This window comes from Acipenser ruthenus, chromosome 17 (assembly GCF_902713425.1).
Source record: "Acipenser ruthenus chromosome 17, fAciRut3.2 maternal haplotype, whole genome shotgun sequence".
In the NCBI taxonomy this organism is placed as follows: domain Eukaryota; kingdom Metazoa; phylum Chordata; class Actinopteri; order Acipenseriformes; family Acipenseridae; genus Acipenser; species Acipenser ruthenus.
The window spans coordinates 25,609,075-25,627,778 of NC_081205.1; positions in this window are offsets into that span (position 1 = coordinate 25,609,075).

Here is an 18,704-nt window from a genome sequence, read left to right on the forward strand (position 1 = left end):
TGTATGGATGTTTGTACGCATGTTTGTTTGTTTTTTATGGATGCCTGGGACTCTTATAACTTGTATACACCTTCATAATTGTAGGGGAGCGAAACAGGTATACTCTTGTAACAAAGCGTTCCAACCAACACTAAAATATTGGTCTATGAACATAATCATTTGCAAGCGCAGAATGGTTTTATATGTCATGTTAGACAAAACCTGTCAGAGTCATAGAATACAGCTGAGAATGGAATTGGAAAGCAATATCAGTTAATATGGCAATAATATTAGGTGAAGTTAATTCCATTACCTTATATAATGCTACAAGTTGAATACTTTTAATAGATAAAGTACATAGTATGGCCTGATGCTGCAACAAATGTGGCTGCAATAGGATTACATTTTTTTTTTGGACAACAACCATTATGAAACTGAATTTAGAATACAGCTGTGCATCAAATGTGAAGACACTATCTCAAAGCTTATGCTCTCCAAGATATGAAGTCACATATTCGTAGTCAACTGTGAATACTGTCCGTTTCATCCAGGTTTTCAGACTTGCTGTTTTAGAAAATGATGTGATGTACCATTCTCTGTACAAAAGGTGGCTTTGGGGAGATCTCTGCGATAGATGATATCTGTCTTTGCGGAGTAGACAGCTGAAAAGGATGACAGATGGAAATGACAGCAGGGCTGCAGATGGAAATGACAGCAGTCTTATGGAAAATGAACATAGCTAGGATGTGCAATAAATATTTATAAAACAGTAATTGTTTCATGCTTCATACTATGTATTCAAATTTGTATTAAATAATAATAAAAAAAAAAACCTTGGACAGACCTTAAGGGTAAATCAAAAAATATATATTTTGATTAAAAAAAAAAAAAAAATGCCAGATTTCTGAGTAAACCAATAGACATCGTTGATTTCATGATGTAGCTATTTGTTTGTATGTATTTGTATGTATAGCTCTGAACACCTGTTAACAGCATGAAGCCATGTTTCTCCAGGCAAAGCTGATAACTAACGCATGTCTAGAAGGGCCAGGTGTGAAGCAGAAGCTGTTTAGTCACTTCCAGGCACACTTTGTCACCCCCCTGTAAAGATCATTGCGCTCACTAGTCACTTCCTATTGTGAAGCAAACACCTTCATTGTTTCTTTCATCGTCAATCTCTGTTTATAAACAAGGTAAGCCCTTGCCTGAGGCGAATGCTTTCCTCATCCAAAGTACAATGGAAATACTGTAAACTACATACCAACAGGAAATCAAGTAAAGGGTAACTTTTTCTTCTTCTCTCAAATGATCTGGCTGATTTCTAATTCCTTTTTTCTTCAGTGTATATATGTATTATTATTAATATTAATACGTTTCTTTAAGAGGGAATTTTCAGTACCAAATATTAAAAAAGAAATAAAATAATAGTCTCCATGTAAAGGTTATGTGTACTGTCTGTAATACAGTCTATGTGCGTCACACTTTGCATCGTGAGTTTATGGGTGAATATAAGTGTATAGTATGTCATTGTTAAGAACCAAAAGGTTTCCGTGGGTGGTGGAGTGGGGGCTGCATAATATACACACTCACACATTCATTTATAATTAATTGATTCTCCCAGAACAATGACAATCCTTGCTCTGACAGGAGATGTTGACATGACTGGCACACACTAGAATAAGTGGATTGCGTTATATGTCATTTGACCTATGTCAATATACAATGGCAGATCAAATATTCTGGTGGACTCCCAATTGTAGCAACAATAACAGCTTCAGATAAACAAAACATAAAATAACATGTCCAAGTCCCTCATCACAATGATTTATGACACCCTAAAAGATTTAGAAATTGTGAACTGGAAGAAATTCTCAAGTCAGTCCAGGTACTTCAGGAAACAGTCCAGTTTGAAATCCATAACAAACACATTAAAAAATAAATATGGAATAAGGTTTATACTGGCAATGGATGGCTGTGTCAGAATTAAAAATAATAATAATAAATAAATAAATAAACCTTTATCTGTCTGCTACTGTCAATAACACTCCGAATTATTATTCAAGGTCAAAATATTGCTTGCATCGGAACTTACTTCTAAGGTACAAGATTAAAAATGGTTCAGGGTGTCATAACACATCATTTGTAGGATGTTAGTTTCTGCGACTCCTACACGCTTCACATGGTATCTTAAATAACATTTCACAAGCTAACACACCTAATTGTTCTGATCATAATGAATTGTATAGGGGTATAATGTGATTCTGTTTAACTTGTGCATTGCTCCCCTGTGACTGATAAATAAAATCACTTTGAAGTCAAGGGGGCTTTGAGGTAACACGATATAGTAGTTCTGTTAAGTACTCAGGCTTGTCAACTGGTTTCCAAATAAAAAAAAAAAGATTATACTGAAACGATAGGGAAATAACCTTTTTTTTTGTGACAATCAAACACACTACAGTAGTTTTACCCGCATTGATGAAACTCTCCTGTATATTTAACTTGATTCTCAAAGTACCAGTATTTGTAAATTATGTTCCCACTTAAAACACAATGTTAAGGTAGCCCAAGGTTAATTGCATTTGGTAAATTTGTGCTGGCCTCCAAAAAGACTTGAACTTCAATAGAATGGAAGCCTAATAATACAGAACAACATACGGCCACCCATAGCCTACATACATATAATACAGAACAATATACAGCCATCCATAGCCTACACACATATAATACAGAACAACATACGGCCACCCATAGCCTACATACATATAATACAGAACAATATACAGCCATCCATAGCCTACATACATATAATACAGAACAATATACAACCATCCATAGCCTACACACATATAATACAGAACAACATACAGCCATCCATAGCCTACACACATATAATACAGAACAACATACAGCCATCCATAGCCTACATACATATAATAGAGAACAATATACAACCATCCATAGCCTACACACATATAATACAGAACAACATACAGCCATCCATAGCCTACACACATATAATACAGAACAACATACAGCCACCCATAGCCTACACACATATAATACAGAACAACATACAGCCACCCATAGCCTACACACATATAATACAGAACAACATACAGCCATCCATAGCCTACACACATATAATACAGAACAACATATAGCCATCCATAGCCTACACACATTATTATTTATTATTATTATTATTTATTTCTTAGCAGACGCCCTTATCCAGGGTGACTTACAATTGTTACAAGATATCACATTATTTTTTACATACAATTACCCATTTATACAGTTGGGATTTTACTGGAGCAATCTAGGTAAAGTACCTTACTCAAGGGTACAGTGGCAGTGTCCCCTACCAGGGATTGAACCCAAGACCCTCCGGTCAAGAGTCCAGAGCCCTAACCACTACTCCACACTGCTGCCCTACACATATAATACAGAACAACATACAGCCATTTCTAACATATCTTATATGGACAAGGGCTTGGCTTTTATCATATACTGTCCAATAAAGCTTTCATTATGTGTCGATATGGTTACGTCCCTTCTTTTATTCAGCAATGTATTTACAAGGTAGGTCCCATTCATTAGTTTCAAAGGGATTACATAAGCGGCTACTAAGAAAGTGAGCATGTCAAGGTTTAAATACATGTTGACATACTGTACAAGACTCCTGCTGTGTCTTAAACAGTAAACTGTTAAACAGTAGCTACTATATAAATGCACCAGGTGTTATCTAGTAGTGAAATATCACACATGCACGCACACACACACACTATATACAGACAGGTGTGCTGCAAGTTAATGGTTAGCACACTTAGGGCAGCATGTTATAAATAGAAAGGTAATATATAATTAACAGTATTTTCTAAAAACAAACATTTACGCAATTGATATTAAAAGTAACAACTATGAGATTATTCCTATATAGTAGAATAGTGTTTTCAAGTATACCATTTAGGAGTCACATATTAAATTATGATTATCATGATTAATAATAATAATAATAATAATAATAATAATATGTGAATTTAAAACTATTTTCTGCCTTTTTAATCTGAATGAAAAAATATCCTATGTGAATTCTTAATTCTTATACTTGCTTGCAATTTGAAACAATGTCAATTATCTTTATGTCTTAATCTTTTTTCTTATTAATAGCTTAAAATGCTGTGTTATTTGTTCAATTGCCAACAAATTAGTACAAATTGTTTCCCTACTTAGTCATTACTTAACCTGCTAAATACTTGTTAATCTCTTTCCGAGTGAGAACCTGTCAGGTAAATAGCTGAATTTCCCTCCAAGCTAAGATTTAAAACAAAGCAGTCCTGGTAAGGGGAGGAGGAAACGGTTCCCATGGATTTGCATGACAGTTTGGATTACTAAACTACAAACCCCTGGAAAAGCCATTGTTCAGCAAAGTGAGAAAGCTCTTTGTGCGGTGCCCCTGGAAATCATTGTCAAGTAGTTGGCACCTTGGTAAATGTAACACATTTATGCATTACAATGGTGCATACTGTTTTTTGTCAATCAACTTTGCCCCAAAGGCTATTCTCGCCTATAGGCAGTTTTGCCGGCCTGATATTGAATGCATACTAATGACATCACACAGGCAGCACTTAATGGTTTTAATATTAAGGGAAATAACATTCCAGAGACTTCTTGGGAGGTCTCAAAACCTCTCCTGAATGTCATTATATTATTAAACATTGCTTTCTAAAAATATTTGATTTACTTGTATTCACAAACACATCAACATGGTATTTTATATTTAATATTTGATTATAAACATGTATTGCTTATTCAGGGTCTGAATTCAGTTACTTTTATTAAATGAACAGATCTAAATTAAAACAAGATATTATATATTAAGTGACTTTAGGTTCATATTAGGGGGGTAGAAAAAGCCAGTTATTATGTATACATTATATCAAAAAGCTTGAAGGGCAAGTTGGTATGAGCCTGAAATGTGAGTTATGTTAGCATGTATTCTACTTATTCTCTTCAATACTCTTGCCACACTCTGCCCCTAGTGGATGTAAGTAATATCGCACTCGTTCTTCATTTTATTTCTTACTACCATAATGTATTTTTTACATTATCCACGAGAGGAAGTGTTGCAGGGGAACAGTTTAATGGTTACACTATGATGTACCATCTGTACTTTGTTAGACATGATTCTGAGAGCTCTATTGTGTCCACAGGGGGCTTCACGTGATGACTGAAACAGAAATTCTGCAAAGCTAATCCATTATTTAATATAACAAATATTTGCTTTTTAAAATGAAATTTTAATTGTAAGGTTCAATAATATAATTATATAATGAATGCTAAAAGAACATATATTGCAAGAGGAAAATCATTGTATCATTATCAACTATTCCGGCATCAAAAACAACCTTGACATATGTGGTTACAATCTTGTTATTTTTGCTTAACAAGAAACTTAGGTACTTTTGTACTCGTAGTTGTTGTTATTCTTCTTCTTCTTCTTCTTCTTCTTCTTCTTCTTCTTCTTCTTCTTCTTCTTCTTCTTCTTCTTCATTATTATTATTAATTAATTAATTTATTAGCAGAGACCTTTACCCAGGGAGACTTACAGTTGTATACAAAACATAAATATCAAGAATTACAGTACAATTAAGAGTAAGACACAAAACACAATGACTTCAGTCCTAATAAGAGCAAAGACAAAACACAGTACAATTTGATATCGGGCCAGTTCAAGAGCAGATAACATTGTTGATAGTTACATCAGGGTTAGATATGAGTGCAAGTGAAATACAAAATACTACAGGTTGGGTTAAGTGCAGGATTAAATACAATAAAAGAGGAAGTAGATAAGTGCAAGTTAAAGTGCATTAAAGGCAGAGTGCTATATAGTCCAGAAGGGAAGAGTTGAGTTTTACAGGTGTTGTCTGAAGAGGTGTGTCTTGAGGAGGCGCCGGAAGGTGGGCAATCCTGACATCAATAGGAAGGTCATTCCACCACTGCGGGGCGAGGGTGGAGAAGGAGTGGGCTCTGGAGGCACGGGCGCGTAGAGGAGGTGCATGCAGTCTTCTAGTGCAGGCGGAGTAGAGAGGTCGGGTTGGGGTGTAGGGAGAGATGAGGGTCTGGAGGTAGCTGGGTGCAGTCTGGTCAAGGCATCGGTAGGCGAGTACAAGAGTCTTGAAATGGATGCGAGCGGTGATCGGTAGGCAGTGGAGTGCGCGGAGCAGTGGAGTAGCCTGGGAGAAGCGAGGCAGAGAACACCAGGTGAGCAGCGGAGTTGTTGCAGAAGATTAAAGATCATCTCATATCTTCTAAAAGAAGATATTTTGACTCAGTTGACCATGTGTAAATTACCCCCCTTCTTGATAGAACTTGAAAAGCCTTACTCAAAATATTGTGCACCCTTCTACATTTCTGCACACATTACACAGGATCAAAGACATGTTTTCGGAATAATCAAGTAAAAACAAGCTGCATTCTACCACTACACTGTAATGGCAACTGAAAGAACCTGTTCACACGTCATGCTTCCATCTGGCAGGTTTACAACAGACAGCCCTGATGGAAATTACTTTGTTACAGAAAATAAATCCCAAACTGCAAATGGTCTAATGAGAAACATGCTACAATTGTCCTCTGTTGACATATATTATCAACATCAGCTTGGAAAATACCAGAATTTTACACAAAGTATAGTATGAATTATTGACTCTCTGACAAATATTTTGCTTATTTTAATTCTAAAGTCACATTTGAACAGATGCCAAGAGATGGTTAAGAAAAAAATAAATTGTGGTCTTTTACCATTTATACCAGTAGTACTAATGAATCATCTGGTAGTGGCAATACAAACAATTGTCAATACACATGTAGCACTCCTCTTTGTTATACATACTAAAACTGTCCATTGGTAAAAATGTAAATTGGTTCATCAACAACGAATCTACACTATTAAGAACACATCACTTAAGGTACCATCAATTTCTATGGCAACACACATTAAAACAGAAATTAAGTTCACCTTTTACTTACAACAAACCAAAAGAGAACCTCACTGGAAATGTGACAAAACTTAGATTTTACAAATGACTAAATCCTTTTACCCGACGTTAAATGAGACAAAATCAACTGGAGCAATCTAATGAAAATCAATCCTGCATTTTACTACTGTGGGGGCACACTTAAGTTCAAATCACTGGTATTTTATACCGAATTTAGATCTTTGTTTTTCGCTGTCATGTTGAAGGTTATCTCAGTGGCCACTATGAAAATCAAGTGACATCCATTTCCCATGATGCTTTAGAAACCGTCAAGCTGTCCATCCAACTGTCACCTGACCAATGGTTCCCATGGTTCCCTAAGGCCTCCAGTATGATAAATTGAAAGCCACTATTATCTGCCTGTGGTGAAGAGGAACTGTTTAGGCTTTGATAAGCTATCACTGGTCCCAGGTGAGACGAGACTAACAGCACATCATGGAAAAACAACACTTGGCAACACTTGAAGCATAGGCTTTATCATCTGTTGTCAATACACTGTAGTCTAGCCTCTATTTCAAACTATATGTATGCATTTGTGTGTTTTTATGTATTTTTTTATTTGTATCCCGCAAAAGGACTATTGAAATGTTTAAGGACGCAGGCCAACATAGGCTGTGTATGTGTATATATATATATATATATATATATATATATATATATATATATATAATTTTTAAAAGGAAAACTGCTGTGTACCAGAAGGTGCAAAATCAAAAAGAAAAAGGTAATGTAGTGTGACAAGGTTTGCAGGTGGTGACGTCAGGCCAGGAAATGAATGTTGACAACAATAGCAGACTGCGGCGCATTTATTAACAAATAAAAAGTTTAACAAAACAAAACAAAACACTTTCTCAAAACAAAAGGCACGAGGGCCAAACTAAACAGACTAACATACAGACGGCCAGAACAAACAAGTATCATGCTGGTGTTTAACCAGCACGCGTAGCAATTTTTTTCTTTTGATTTATTTGACCTCCTCTCTCTACTCCCTCTCTATACAAAATACGCACAGGGGCGGGGCACCCTGCCACATATCTCCCCCCTTGTGCGCAGCATACATGGCCCAAAAGTCCCGCTCAAAGTCCTGGGCCATTACAAAGAACAGAGGCTTTAAGAGGCCCATGTGCGGCAATGTTGTCTGTGGCAATGCTGTCAGTAGTAATGCTGACAGCGAGGTGGCACGCTCCTGTCACTGATCGACCGCTGTCATTGGTGGAAATGCTGTCAGCAGAGCCATCAACGGCTCCCAAGCTGGCTCCTCCAGCCCCAGAAAATCCCCAGAGGTCAGCAGCAAATGACCTCCAGGGCAGGCATCTCCAGGCAATAGTGCACCAGCAACCCCAGGCGATGGCGAGCTGGCCGCCCTAGACAACGGCGACTGGGCAGCCCTAGGCGGTGCATGCTCGGCAGCTCCAGGCGGTGCGGGACAGACAACCCCAGGCGGTGGAGGTGTGAGCAGCAGGTAGTCGCCCCCTGGCGGTGAAGGTGGGAGCAGCGGGCAGTCTCCTGGTGGCGGTGTACAGGTGTGCAGGTGTACCGAGACTTGATTGCTAATCAATCATTCAATTGGAATCTGGGTGCATCTGCATGTGAACTAATTGTGCTCCCTGTGCTTCCATACTAATACCCACTTTAATCTGCACATGGAGTATTTGTGAAATCCCTGTGCCTAAATACAAATGTATATTTTAAATCACTCATGATATACAAGTATCAAGTGCAACCAGTTGCATGGAAATGAGCCTTTAAATTGGTCACAACTAGGATTTATGTTACTATGGACTAAATATTTTCTTAGATTTGTGTCTCTTTTGTAAGACATCAATTCAAAATAGGAGCTGTAGAGGGATCTTTTTGGAGAATACTACATTTTTTTGTATGATATATTGTATTTTTTAGGTAAGAACTAGGGGGATATGATTATTAGTATTATATATATATATATATATATATATATATATATATATACCAGTATCTCCAGGCACATGTGACCTTTACAAACAGTAAGAAATAGAATAATTTGATAACAATGGGATGGGAAGGTAATTGAATTATACTTTAGAGCAACAATTTATTACAATGGGAATCTTAACTATAGGTTGGAGTAAAAGTATTATCAAAGGTTAACAAGCAAAGAATTTATTTTAAGACAAAATTTTTGTTGCTCCATATTTAAAAACATATATGTTTGTATAAGGTACAGTAAATGACAACCATCTTATAATTTTATTGTATATATCCTATTTTCTGCATAAATTCATAACAGTTATATTAAATATTTTGAATATAGTCTATTGTTGAACATACATAAACAGAGTATATTACATTTCTTGTGTAATTACTGGGAAAAAATAGTGTTACTACCACCACCTTGTGTACAGACATTTATTTGCACTGTTTTATCATACTTTAAACTGATTTCTTTTTTATTCTAAAACAATAAGATTTTAACGATGACAAACAGGAAATAGGGTTTAAAACCAAACTGAACACAGTTTTGTATATAAATGTAGAAATGTAGGATGTATATAAATACGTCACAACAACTTAAAATAGATTCTGTTCAGTGACTCCGTTTCCTGTGATTTCTTATTTTTCTTCGTCGAATACACCATTTCATTAACTGAGCACAGATTACTGATGACCATTTATTCACATTTATGGTAAAAGGTCTGGATGTTAAATCACTGCTGATGTTTTCACAATTTTTATTTACTTGACATTTTTTTTTAACAGTTCCCTGCAGTCTGAAAAGGTGTATTTTTTCTAAGAAGTGACGGCATACAGATTGGTTTTACAAATTCCATAACAAACCATGCTGAACTGAATACCTGTACCAGCAGCAGGAATGACAGGAAACAAATGAGTTTCAACAAAGAACAGAAAAGACTGAAAAGCAAAGCAAAGACAAGACGGAAATAAAGTTTCATATTTTTCCATGTTCTTTGCCAAAGAAATAAAATACGAAAAAAAAGAAAAGAAGGGAATAATTGATTCTTCTCTGTTTTCCTCCTCTGTTGCTATCATCTCATCTAGTCATATCTTTCCTCAGTTTGAATTACACTCTTTTCCCATTCTGGTACAGCAGTGAAAGGTTGTTTGTTCTGCTAATTAACTTTATTACCCTGATAGCTCCCCGCAGCCTTTGACGAAAACAATTACCATTCCTTTTTTCACTGGCAAAATGACTATTAATTAGAAATGGGGCCCGGTCTTTGCCATGTTAGCCTGCCACGTTCCCAGGCCCTCAAGCAGGGTAGCATTACATTGTCAGTAGTAATTTAGCTCTCATCTGTCTCTGCTAATTATTGTCACATTCATCAAATTCATCAAGGAAAGTGCTCTCAGAAGGATTGCATATTTGCAGTTAATATAGCATAAACTGGTATTACCCATCACCACATTTGTGATGATGAGAGGGACACAACTTATTCATCCCTAATTAGAGCAAGCTGGGTAATTAATTATACATTCCGCCTTATTACTTCTGAGTCCCAGATATTGTTTGTTGAAAACTAGAGCGAGATAGAGAGAGAAAGAGAGAGAGAGAGACTGGAACTGCAGTAAGGATGATGTGTTTTGTCACATGTGCTATACCATAATTCCCACCTGACACACTAGCTGAATCAGTGGAAAATTACAACTTGTCAGCCTCCAAATAAACTATGATCAACACCTGTGACAGGTGTTGTACAGGGCGGTGAACTTGGTTTGATTAACAGTCGCACAATTAATACATGATGGCAGCATAACCGTAACCTGTTCCATTTCATGAGTAAACACACTAAATATTCTCTGCAGATATGTTATTTTGGGTTTCCTTCAATCAATCGTTTTCTTTAGACAGAGTCTAGGGAGGAGGTCACCCAGGTAGCCAAGAAATGTTTAGAATAACTGAATAGGACATTTGCTCATAATTTTTTCACCAAAATTTGGATTTTTATTTTTATAAAGATGACAAATAAGACTGGTGGAGCATTCAAATTGCAATTTGGTACTAGTAATAAATCAATGTTTTTGAGAAAAAAATGATGAACACTCCAGTTGTTATGCATTGTACAGTTATGGTACTACAAGTTAATGGCTATAAGAAATTGCCCTTGAGTGTTAGTGTTCCAAGTGAGCCAAAATAATGGCAGCTCATTCTGAGAAAGCACACTTAAGTCAGCAATGACATTCAAGGTTGGTTTCTGAATACTGAGTGTTGAATTCTCGGAAACAGGCATTGCATTTCCATCAAACAGTGCACAATTCAGAAACATTAACGCATGCATCATGGTCCCCTATGGGTTTTCACTGGGACACCTCATTGTGTTTTAACACTTCAGCAGTAGCATGTTTTTTTAGAGTGGATAGTAATTTGGGATGCTAATCCAGCTCACTTGTTTGTGACAACAATGATAAGCCAAAAGTATTGATTACTAAAGAGGAAAAGAAGCAATTACATGACTTCATATAATACAATCTGTATCAGAAAATGTCATTCTATATTCTAAAATGAATATGTCATTCTATATTCAGTGGGGTCCTACTCATCCAATGTCCCTGTATACAAAGTGCCCACAGCCTCAGGAAACTGCTCACCTCATTCATACAATTCAAATGCATGCTAATACACACCCAAAACTTAACTAAATTGAATACATAATTCACAGTTTATGTGAAATACCACCTCCCAGAATTTGAAGAGTTTTACAGTTCCTGTATCGTTTACTTTGGCCTTGAGTAGCAGAAAACAAGAAGTTCTGTGTGCAAAATGCAATTGAATTCCTGACAAGACCTATTGAAGGTCTGTTGCTTAGCAATTATTACAAGTAGCAATGTTTTACAATGAAGCTGTGATAAACATGTCCATATATATATATATATATATATATATATATATATATATATATATATATATATATATATATATATATATATATATATGCTTTGGTGATGTTACAAATTATATTCCCTTTTTTATTTTAGGTGTATTAAATCATGGAGGGTACTGGATGTTAGTGAAATTAAATTGCTTGAAACAATAAACCCCATGCATGCATGTGTGTGTGTGTATATATATATGTACAGTATGTACAGTACGTATGTATTAATGTATATATGTACTTCCTTTACAGAGTAAACATTATACACAAGCTGTGTGTTATATTCTAAAAATTATTGTAACTTAAGGGAAAAAATAAGTTTAGACATAACTAAAACATAAACGTTTGAAAATGATAAAAGTGGGTATTATAGTTTTGTAAATTTACTCATAATCCCAAACTGTAATGTACAAATATAAGGACAAACTTCATCTACTATGTATTTAGTAAAATAAATGGAAGCTTAATACTGTATACAGTTGTTTTAAATGTATAATGGTTTTATACACGAAACTGAAGAAGAAAGGGGAGCATGGGTAGTTAACCTAGCTCATGTAAACAATGAAACATCGCCATTTTGTATAAACGTTAATTGTCTTATTTTTATATATATATATATAATTCTCATAACATGTGAAAAAAGTTTCCCTCAAAATGCTGACACAGTAGAAAAGAGTTAAAGTAGTTAAAAGTGCATTTAAATACAGAAGAAAATGCTGACAAAGAGCCCAGATCAGCTCAAGAACTCTACAAGAAGAGAGTGTACATTCCTTTAGCATGTCAGATTAAACTAACATGTGCCAGTCAATATTGGTACACTGTGACCCACGATACCTCTAAAGCAAAACTATTAAGTCAAACATTTTCCCCTGTAAGTGTTTATCTGTAAGGATGGCTTACATGTCCTCTGAAGAAGATATTGAAACTGATTGGACAATGGTAAGATACCAGACAGGGGACCACAAGGCCGACCTCTGGAAATAGGGGAAGAAAATCTTAATCTGCAACACAATGGTGCTCTCTTGAAACCCTATCATTTTCACTTCCAGTGTGTCTGCTGGCTGACTGTGAATGAAGTGAAAGGAATGGTTAGTGCCGAAATTGGATCAGAGCTAACATTCTCTCATTTTTATCAGCAGCTGCCAAAGGTCATCTGACATAATAGCTGACGAATTTAAGCCCGGCGGATTTCATTTGCAATTTTCAATTTAGCGAGGCCTCCAAACCCCATGATGATAAGAGCTTTCCCCTATCGTGGCCTGTCACAAGCATCAAGAATCTGTACAAACCCACAGGAAAGAAAAAAGGAGAACGCTGCATATCATCAGAATTGAAGATAAGGCGAAAACAGGGACAAATAGCGTCATGCAAAAGTTGTGGAGCATCATGTGTGTTCTCTAAATGTCATTCCTAATGAAAAGCGACCATGAAGACTAATCAAATGACATGAGTGAAATAAATGGCAGCTTTTTAAAAAAAAATTATATATCTACCAGAAACTATGCTTTTACTATTGAAAAACGACAAGGGAAAGCTGTGCAGCTAATGCCTTGAATATAATAAAAACACCAAGCTTAGCTTAAACTGCTGTGCCACACTTTCTAATTCCATGTATAGTACATATACTGTTGTACTGTGTCTGCAATACGAAATATGATTTATATAACTGCAAGTGGGAACTGTATAATAGATTTGAAAGTATATACTTTATCAAAGCTTAGGCTGTTTTGTTGAAAATATGCTTTAAATTGGTTATGTGGAGTTTAGTGTCCTTACCTACACACATTTTTACAGTACTACTACAGTACAGTCACCTGACAAACATGTAACGATTATGATTTGATACTAAAGAAAGAAAGAAAGAAAGAAAGAAAGAAAGAAAGAAAGTAGAACTCTTTCCATTGTATTGTAGTTCTACTCAGGAATCTACCTCAAACATGAAAACAGTCTTCCGCTTTCTGTAATTCTTTGAGTTAAATAACATAAAAAACACACATTTTAAAGCCAGGCACAGGGCAGCTGTCAGCCGTAACAATGCTATGTAACTACTAAGGTACAATAGCCAAATGTATTATTATTATTATTTTTTTAATCTGTGTTATGACCCAAAAGCACTTTAATGTCAATATATTTGTTAAAACTGAAACAAGCACACTAGTTGTTGCTAGATGTCATTAAACTGCTGGGGAAATGTATACTGGCAATAGGATACAGGTCCTTTCACTCTTTCCAGCCCCTATTGGAAGTCCCAGTCTGTTGACAGCTCATGTGAAGTGAGCTCTATTCACACAGTGGAAAGAAATCCATGCTAATGTACAGCCAGCAGGGCCGGATTGAGCCAGTAAAGGGAATCTCATACACCACATGGCTTTCTGTGGATAAGGCTTCCCAGTCCAGTGTAGTCAATCTAGAGAGCCGCTTAATTCATTTTAAAAAGGCACAGATTAGACAAGCGTGTCGGATCTCTCTTTGGTCACTGATGGGTGACAATGGATGTCCCAGTTCTTGTGATTTTTTTATTTTTTCAGTCATTTATTGTATTACAATATTAAAAAATGAAATGTTGTTACCACTGATTGTTTCTGTATGTCCGTCTGTCTGTCTGTTACAGTTAATATAGTGAACACGATCTTCACCAAACTTTTATTATACACTCCTAGCCTTAGACGTTTCAGATTGCATTTGGGCTATAATCCGCTAAATTCTATATATATTCTATCATATTTTTAACTATTCATATATTGTACGATTTTTACTTGTTTATGAGGACCCTCTGTATGTGCACACTGTTTATCAATAATTATAAATAAGCCTAAATGCTTAGCATCATAGGCCATTAACAAGTTTGTAATTGACACATGGCCAATTAAAAATATGTATTTTCAGTGTCAGAGTCTATAAGTTAGCTGTGCCTATGAAATTATCTCATCAACACTGAGTTATGGCTCTGCCAGGGAATCTAAATAACATATCAAGTACAATTCAAACCCTACATGGAACAGCTGACTGTGCCAGAAATATGGAACTGCTTTGGCAAAAAGCTAAGTGACTACTAACAGCACTTAGAGGCACTTGGCAAAGATGTGGGCCCAAGAAGAAATAGAAATTGCACAGAACAGCTGTGACTAAGTGAACAATGCATAGAATGGAAAAAAATCATACAGAATAGATTTCCTCATAAACTAAAAGATGAAATACTCACCTGCTTTACGAATACTTAAATTCAAAACATATTTCCCCCGCAACATTTTCATTGGGGGGCAAGTGCCCCCCCTGCCCCCGCCAGTGCTATTTAGATTACCTAAATAGCTGCTTCTGCTATATTGCTACATTGGCTATATGCTATGATTACCCACATATTTTCTTCCAAAACAATATTCGTATACTTTACATAAAACTTGACCAAGACCAAAAATAAATTAATAAAAATCATCAAAAATCGCCTTAGGCCAATTTTGCTTTAAGTGTACCATTAATAATATTTCAATGAACTGTGCTAATGTGTTTTGCGTGAAAATTAAAAGCAAGGCGCCTATTACAACTTAATGTGCAGTTCCGCGCCAGAATATGCCTTGAATCCTACCAGCAACAAACAATAAGCCTGGAAGCAGCTAACCCTGGGAAACATGACAAAGTAAGTATCTTCATCTTGCATTAATTGCTCAAATTGAAGCTATGCCACATCTCTCCAAGCTAGATGTTGCTTCGTATCCTTTTGATATGATAATGGCATGCTTCTTAGCAGATGAATATGCAAATTGCAGGCAGTAATTTAGTGGCATGCACCTGCCGACACTGCACTCCTACGCTTCTACTCCACTGTAACTCCAAGCACACAAAAGCATCACAGTGGTAACATTACATTCAAATGTCCTACATTTTAAACAGATGCGTCCTCTCTTCATTGTAAAGCCATTCTTCCAGAATTTGCCAGTGGAATCTATTTAGTTCTCACTCCATGTTAATAATTGGTCAAGACTTACATTGCACATGGAGGACTGAATTATAAATGCACTTCATTGGTCCATTTAAAATTTCCAACAAAGCATACTACCTATGTGTGTATATATATGTAAATATGTTATTATCCTTATCCTGCTTTGTTTCCTCTTTTAAACATAGATTTATAATGTAAACAGCTACTAGAGGCCACTCAGAGAATCAAATTGCTATTTAGACTGAAATTATATCAAAGAATCCTTACTGGTTCGAAAACTGATTACCAGTATGTCGACATGCAGCCTTATATTGAAAAATAAATTAGAATATTCAATATTCTGAATATATATTTGCAATACCAGTAGTTTTTTGGGATGTGAGTCAGAGTACTCTGATTGAGCATAATCCTGAATGTGTAATGTGTTGAATATGACTAAAATATTTAGAATATTGAGAATACTTATGTATGGTACTGTGTACTATGCATTTTGACTATGAATTCTGATGTCTTTTATGCATGGTATGGGTCTAACCCTGTGACCTGTCTTTCAAACATGCACAGAAGTTTGCTTTTGCATTGTTGAGGAACATGCAGAGAACTGTAATATCTGAAAGATTATATTTAAAGCAAAAAAAAACCCCAAAACTAAGGATAAGCAGGTTAGTTCAAATAATAAGACGATAAATTAACCATGTTAAAGAACCATTAATTGCGTGCAATTCAATGATCCCCGTTCTCAATTTTCGACAGCAGTATTTTGATTTATTCAACAAAAAGTTATGTTTTTAAAAAAAGCTTTGTTGAATTAAATGTTTAATTAAAAATATAATTATTGAATGAGTATATTTTCAGAACTTTCTGTATGTCTGCTAAGAAATAAATAATAATAATGACCAATATTACTGTATTGGGAATACTGAGCCACAGGCATTCATTTTTGATTGACAGTTAAATCTTTGTGGCCATGGCAAGATGCAAGACATACCAAACGGTCGCCATGGCAGTCCTGTTCCATTGTGTTTGGGTCTTGCTTCACAAGCACACAATCACCTTCATGACACCTCAGGGAAAGGGCAACTGCTTTGCTAATTACTAATTAAAAATGTCACCTATCACAAAAAGACAACTCTTATTGTGCAGAAAAGAAATAGATGTGTCCTTGGATGAAGCAGCAGCATAAAAAGAAACAGAAAATCAGCCAGAGTACAAGAGTAAGTAGATTCAAATGTTAGTTTAATTGCAATCCTTCTGAGTGGTCCTGGGTTTTAGGCCAATGTTGAGTTACTGTATTATCATTTGCCAAAGCCAGGTAAAGGATGATTTATAGAAAAATTATAACGCAATATTAGAGACACATTACCCAGAACACCTCAGAATAATTGCACACACCGTCAAATAAAAATACCAAAAGAATAATAAAGGACATTTTAGCTACCTAATCTTAATCTTTAATAATAAATCTAATGTTGTTTTTTTTGTTGTTTTTGTTTTTTTTTTTTGTTTTGAAAATCTTTTTGAGAATTTGTTATTTTAACCTTTTGGTTAAAGGAAATGAAAGTGAAAGGAAATGCCAGATTTTCTGAAAGGAATATAATAAATAAACATCTAGAATAATTTTTTAAAGTACAATAATTCGGCTCCTCCTTCAGACTAAGCTGTTTCTTGCTGGTTTGATTCTCAGAAAATTGCCATTTGCCTTCCCACTTAATTCAAAATGAAGTACAGAAGGGCAGAGGGGTAACAAAGTGGTAGCTCTGGACTGACAGCCAAGACATCCTGGGCAGTTGATATGGAGGAACACCTTTTCTTAACTTAAAAAACACCCCCTTCATGACAATTCCAAAGCATCCCTTTCCCATTCTTGTCAGACTGGGCTGTTTTACATACACAAGTAATTACTGGCTGTGAGCAACATATATGTAAGTTAAGACTTTATTTGACGTCTGAAGAAATCTTAAATCTAAAAGTTTAGAGCAGAAGTCTAAGTGCTGCTAGCACCACCTTCAAACGAAGCAAAATCTCACGGTATGATATAGTTCCAGTTTAAATATACCACTCTGCAACGAATGTGTTTTCAAAAGCAAACATGCTCCCATTTACACAGGCATACATAAAAGTGAGGTATTTCAAACCAAACTACAAAAACCTGAAAGGTTGCTAGCATTTTATAAAGAAGAAGATATTGGGGATGTGAAGTGCAAACCAGATTTTTTTTTTCCCCCTTTTCTCTGATATTCCGGGTATTTACAGTCAATCTTGTATTTTTAACTTAGAATGTGGAATGTTCTGTATTGTACTGTATCTATTTAGTTGCAGAGAATTCAGGCAACAGTAACATTCCATCAAAAAATTACTGTCACTTGACCGGAAACATTCTTTTCACAGTTGCCATAGTCAAAGCAGGGGGTGCTTACTAACCACAAAAACAAAACAAAAAAAAAATAAACACTGTTTTAAAGAAAGCTAATCTCCTTTGTAGCTTTACATTTACTGTTATTTGTATTGGTATTAATCCTGTATACTGTTACTCTGATTACTTATGCTGATTTTAATGATCATTTAAAATTAATAATTTTAATTGACTAAGCAACATCACATTTGTTCAAAATACTACTATTTAATTTAATGAATTAATGTATTTACTGTAAGAGTAACATAGATAAGGAGAATGCATTGCAATAACATTTCTTAACCCTTGATTTGTTGAACACTCAAAAGCACAGTCTACCTTACTGGTTCTTGGTTTTGGTCACTTTAAAAAGTTTTTACTGATAACTGCCAAGCAAACACAAAGCACATTGTCGGAAACTGTAGTAAAGAATAGTAAAAACACAGTGAAGCACAGCACAGCAAGATAAAGCAACACTCTGCTTGTAAAGG